We start from the raw sequence: 6,393 nt of genomic DNA on the forward strand, positions 1-6,393 counted from the left end.
GTCCCCGGTTGATATCACCTTTGACCACGCTTCTTCCCATTCCCCGGCCCGGGGGGAATGTATATTTCGGTCAAGTGACGCCATTATGCTTCAAAACATTTAAGCATTTCGTCTTTCTTTCCATTTTTTTCTTCCCCTCCCTTGTTCGTCCATCCGAGGGCATTCGTCCACCCGCGCAATCCGCCCCTCTCCCTTCCCCTTTCGAAAAAGAAAAGAACGAAAGTTCACACGCCGATACGAATAACTGCGTGCAACGAGTAAATGGAAATTTTAAGTGCTTCCCGCCGACTGAAACGTATGTATAAATGTAAATATATATGTGTACATACACACACGCTTGTCACTGAATCCTGCTCGACCGACCGCGCAAATGCACCGCCGTCTTCCTCCACCTAGGCGTGCGTGAGTTAATGGAGGCAACCGCGAGCAATCTTTCCGCCAGGTCGAACTAAACGCCATCGTCGAATCCACCGTCTAGGCGGTGTGCAAGGAACGACAAAGTGGCTAAATATCATGCTATATCGTTCTCGAAGTGAACGATGGTGCGGTTCAATCGACGATTTGCGCGATTTTAACGCGATCGCGTTCCATAATATGCGCGTGTGAAATTTGTAGAGAAGGGGAGGGATGCGAAACGAGCGCCATTTCCGCGATACGATCAAGATACAAGGGGATGGAACGTACGATGCAATGAAAATCGTCTCGTTCCGCGTGAAACCAATTACGCGAGAGAATGGCACGTCCCCTGTATTCGTTTGCATTTTCGCGGCGCACGAACGAAACGAGCATGGATAACCCGCCACCGACGAAAAACGAGAACGAGTCTCCCTCCCCCCAACCACCCTCTCGCAATCCCTTTATGCAAATTTCAACTGCCAACCATCTGACGCCCCTCAAACCGCGCGTCTGGACAAATTTTCACGCGACATAGGTATCTTTATGAACCCTTAAATGCGCGATCAACGCGATATCGTTCTCGCGGATGATAGTTATTTTTTTTTTTAGGGAAATTGTAAAGAAGGCGTAAAGAAGGGAATTAAAGGTGGGTAAAATTTAACGGGGGGATGAATTCAAGCTTCGCTATCGATCGATATCTTTTCGAGGAGGGAATCGCAATCCTGATCAAATATTTGGCGAGCGAAAATTATTATCGAAAAAATTAGATTAGGCGCGGCGAACTTCGATTCGGAATAAAAAGATTTCGACGAGATGGAAGCACGTTGGAAATTCGTTTGTTTTGGGAATCTCTGCGTTTCACGCAATAACCGTGGATCCAATTATCTTTGAGCGATATCAAAGTTGCGAATCTTCAAAGCACAACTTTTAAATTGTTCGGTATAACCGAATCCTGGGGGAGGGGAGGGGAGGGGGAAGAGATAATCTCGTAAAGGAAATATCAAAGTTTCCCCGCGTGAAAAGATTGCTCGAATAATGCTATGTTAAATTCCCGGGAAGAACGCTTCGTTGTTTTAATTTGATGTACGCGAAAAGAAAGTAATATAATAATAATTAAAACGAATAGTTTGATTCCACGATCATAAGCGAATAAGAAGCGCTTCAAGTTTGCTCTTTTCTGGATAATTAACGCCGATTAACAAGGACGCTATCTTTTGCGAAAGGATCGCGTGTAATGAACTTAACGCCGCAAAAATCTTTTACATCGATCGTAGAGTTAAAATGTATCTTTCATTCTCTTTCTTCTTTATCGCTGGGATAGAAATAATAGCAAAAACTAACGAAATTATATCTCTTTATGATTTATTTAAGAAATCTTATAATAAATTTGTATCAAAGATAATAACAAAAAATATATTACAGATATGTTTCAATCTATCATACTAAAATGATATTAAAATGATCTATATTTTTAATTTCTAATTTAAAAAAAAAAATAATTGATTCTTCGATTATTAGAAAGTAAATGATCCTGTACTATAATACACCGAGTCGCTTCGACTGCAAAACTGCAGAAAAACGTGAAGTAATACGCTCGAGAGCGTTCGGCGAGTGTGGAAAACGCAATGTAACATTTTTATCTGGAATTTTTCAATCTTGCGACTCGCCCACCGTCTAGGTACAACTCACGATAGCAGAAAATGAATGTCGCACCGCGTAAGTGTATTCTTGTGTAGCGAGGGCGACGGTGTAACTCACTCGACCTCACGTGACTCTCAGAACTCGCACGTCACTGGAGAACTCTGGCCCTCGCTATCTGGAATCTTTCAATTTCTCATACTTTCGCTATTACGAATGCCAGGGGGCTGTACGTATACGCAGATCACTCGATAAAAGGACCAGGGACAAAATGGCTCGTCCTCTATATTTCTTTCTTAGAAAAATTCGTCCCTATATGAATTTCCTCGATTCCTCCGTTCGTCTATAATCCATTGGTATTCACGAAATGCATTAAATGGGAAGCAACTCTTTATAATACGATTACTCTTGAACGAGAAAACAATCGTTTATCAGGATACTATGTTCTTCACCATCAGAATTTTCATTGAAATATCAACCTCGTACTTTTTACTTTTTCGATATAATTTTCAAACTATAACGATATTTTCTATCGATAAAAATTTTGATCGCATACCAGAGACATTTGAAAAAAAAAGTACAGTACATCCTACTCTATAAAAGATTTCATTCGTCGAAAATTCGTTAAACGCTGTCAACGTTCAGTATTCAGCAATTAAACTCGCACAGATTCGCAATAATTCAATCGATACACCGTGACGCGAATTAAATCGCGTAGAAATTAAACGATACGTGAAATCTAACTGGAATGACTTCAAATCGTAACGTCGTTACTCTAGATGAAATCTATTTTAATAAAAGCCACTTTGAAATTTCGCGTGAAAGAAATCGGCAAAGGGGAACTCGCACCCTTGTTCTTATTCATTTTAAAAGAAAAGAGAGAGGATCTCGTTCGAATGGAAAGAGAAACAGTTAGACCCTAGCTCTAATTACCGGATCACGTGCGACGAGGTCGTGAAACGCGATAAGATACGTTGTTGGAAAGTATTTTCGCGACCTTAACGTGATCGTCCAGTCGACGAGTGGCTGACGATTCTGCGTGCACGCGTGGAAATGAATACCGAGAATACGACCGCGTAACAAAGCGAGAAATCGAACGAGATCGGCTGGAGGAGCAAATGGAAAAACAGGGAGAGAAAAAGTGGAGAAATTCCATTGATTTCCATATACGAGAGCATTAGGGTGCAGAAGGAATTCGACAAACAAGCAGAAGGTAGTCGCACAACGACGCGGAATCTAAATGAAGGGAGGCAAAACGAGATTGGCGGAATTCAAACTTTATCGGAGTGAAGTGAGTTTACATGAAAATTATGCGACGAAGTGAAATTCGGTTCCATGGAACGATCTTTTAGTCGGAATATTTTGCATGTTCTTAATTAACGCAAGTACGAGGGAGAAAGAATAGAGGAAAGGATAGGAATATGAAAAGGAATATCTTTTTTTTCTTTTGGGTTTTTGAGTTAAAATAGTAATCTATACTTTATTTAAGTTTTGATCATTTTTAAAGATATATGTACATATCAAAATATTCCTATATTTTCTTCTAACAATATAATTCTATCAATTTTAATTCTAAACTCATTAGATATTAAATAATAAATGTATTCTATTGAAAAGTTAGAAGAAAATTGAAGATTTTAATATTAAAAATAAATCAGAATTTCTAAGAACATGGAAAAACTATTTTTGAGATCATTGTCATTAAAATATATTGCAAAAAACAGAAAGAATATTCAAGACAACTTAACGTATAGATCAAAACGTTGTGTGTCATATTCCTTTTCCACTAAAGTCTAATAAAAGAATGAAAAATGGTTCTCTTTCGTTGTACGGAAGCTCGGTATTTTTAATTCCGTTTCACTCCTCTATACCCGTAATGACGGTCATTAACCAATTAGCGCCCACCCACTCTTTCCTCGATGTTTTCTCTTTTTTCTCTAACTGCGATTCCAGATACTGGAACAGTCGTTCCAAACGGGCTCGTGGAAAGATGCAACGCCGCCTCTGGTGTCCGCCTATTTTCAGCACCATGTGCCACCAGCCTCCGCAACTAACCCGCGGTTTGGCAAAGCTTTGAACTCACCAAAGCGAATATTATTTCTGCGGCGAGGCGACTCTTTGGAACAGGACACGGTCGGGAGAGGGTACGACATGCTTAACGAAACGCGACTCGTGTTATGAATTTTCAGGTGAAATGAAAAATTCGTGAACGCGAATCGCACGATCCTCTTATGCTAAGAGTATTTACAATTCCGTTTGAAACACTTTGAAATTGAGAATAGTAACATTAATGAATCTGTTGGCAAATGGATGGTTGATGCTTTATTCGATTTCTATGAGATAACATTGGTCTTGAATTTTAACAAGGTTGAATGTATCATTTAAGTATTATTTAATATAATTTCTTTATGTTACTTATTAATTTTTGATGATTTAAATAATTTTTCCCGATCTGATATTTCATAAGCATACGTGTTTATTGCTATTTTTATCCGTATATTTATGAAACTGTGACGAAATAAAGATTAAAATAATTTTTACATATATCTTATAAAATATATGTAAAAGTAACAAGTGGGTAAAAAATAAAAAGATATCGGTATAAGAAAAATTTGAATATTGGCGGGAATGAATTATAATCTTCGTACGTATTTTACGATATCGAACGTTTTCCAATATTGGTAATGATAAAAATTATTTATGCGCGCAATGTCCACATAGATATTAAAAACCCGCAAAATATCACGATGAGAATGAACGTCTCTTTTATATTCAATTCGAATCAACAATTTTTGGACGGAAAGATATTACGAGTGAAATTGAAATTCAATTTCGTGTCCCCTTTGAAATACTGAGATATAAATCCGACTATTATTCTGTATTTCGATTAGATATTACTTTAAACAGATAAAAAAGACGTTAGGAATTTATGAAAAAAAACTTGAATATGTTAATACTCTCCGTTTTAATTTTACTTTGAAACGCATCCATTAATTTGAACGATATATCGCAAAATATCGAAGTAATGCAAGCTTATCAAAATGGCGTCTCATTTCACGAAATACGTATCTTCTATATCACGTTTTACAAACAAATAATAAAAAGGAAACGTAAGAAAAACGTAAATCGTCCGTTGTGAAATTCCAATTAAAACAAAACAGCGATTCGTATAAACGTAAATACGAGAGAGAAAGACGTTCGATATTATAAATATTACGATCGTTCGAAGCTCACCTTGGGCAAGCACGACACCTATTCATAAATATGCGCGACACCGTTATATAAATATGGTGAATCACTTACCGGGCGAAGTCGTTCGTTGCTGTTCGAGGCAGTCGCACACACTCCAGAAAAGTGAGCACACACACGAGAGCACCGAACGAATGGAACCGTGGGATGGGTGATAGAATGGAGGCGCAGGCGACCGATGTCCCAAACAAAAGTTACGTTAGGCTAGGTCACGTCAACGCCAGATTACGCCGAAGACGATCTATCTCCCACACTCCCCATATTCTCGTGATTTCGAACTGCACGTCGACGACAAACACGCGCGCACCGACTATTCACTGTGTCCTCGCATCGACTGGGAACAAAACGGAATGTTCAATGGCGTCCAATATTCTTTTAAGTGACCGTTAAACTTGAAAGGATGAAGAAAACTGAACTACTACGTATCACGCAATTACGAGTTGGAATAATAGCCTGGTCGAACCTGTCTCGCTTTCAAAATGGAACGTACGGTGAGTGTTGACAGTTTTTTACCTTTAACGTTGTTGATACCTCGATACGTAATCACACACGATCTATTTTCACCGAATTTCACACGTCGAATTACCATTTAAAACCTTATTACGCGTAAAACCAGAGAATATAATATCAATATAACATTATCAAAATTCGCGAATATTCACGTGAAAATTTCAAACTGACACTAATGACGTAAAACAGGGATACCAATATACGAAATTCGAATGATCTTTTGTCGCGCATTTACTTTACTCCTTTACCGACCGTTATAAGTAGATAAACAAGAAGCACAAAAAACGTAAAGATGTAAGGTACGACTCGAATAATTCCGTATTATTTCGTTAAAGTTCAGTTATTCGGAATTCTTCGCGATTAAATACGCTCCCAGTCGAGCGTAAATTGGAACGAAAGAAAAATATAAAAAAGGACAACGTGGTACGACTCGCGTGGCAACTGTTCCCGTAAGTACGCACACACGCATACATCGAAAAGAGAAACTACCGACAGAGGGCGACACAGCACCCTCACCGATGCGCGGTTCGAGTGCGACTGAGCGAGTGAGGCAAGCTCGACGAGCCGAAAGCCACAAGCCGCGTCAGCCGACCGGCGGCG

At 39.0% G+C, this 6,393-nt stretch overlaps 1 protein-coding gene across 2 annotated transcripts in view; it reads right to left on the reverse strand.

Annotated features, from left to right (window-relative positions):
- The window catches only part of LOC102673299 (discoidin domain-containing receptor 2), a 234,385-nt gene extending 228,041 nt beyond the window's left edge, over window positions 1–6,344 (reverse strand). The window contains exon 1 of one of the 2 annotated variants that reach the window (XM_031511947.1): window positions 5,338–6,343. The gene's annotated coding sequence lies outside the window, so the exon portion shown is untranslated. Of the gene's footprint in view, window positions 1–5,337 lie in introns of both variants that reach the window. The other variant, XM_006618672.2, reaches the window with a different exon arrangement.
- Between the last annotated feature and the right edge of the window lie 49 nt (window positions 6,345–6,393).

This window comes from Apis dorsata, unplaced genomic scaffold, assembly GCF_000469605.1.
Source record: "Apis dorsata unplaced genomic scaffold, Apis dorsata 1.3 scaffold_365, whole genome shotgun sequence".
In the NCBI taxonomy this organism is placed as follows: Eukaryota; Metazoa; Arthropoda; class Insecta; order Hymenoptera; family Apidae; genus Apis; species Apis dorsata.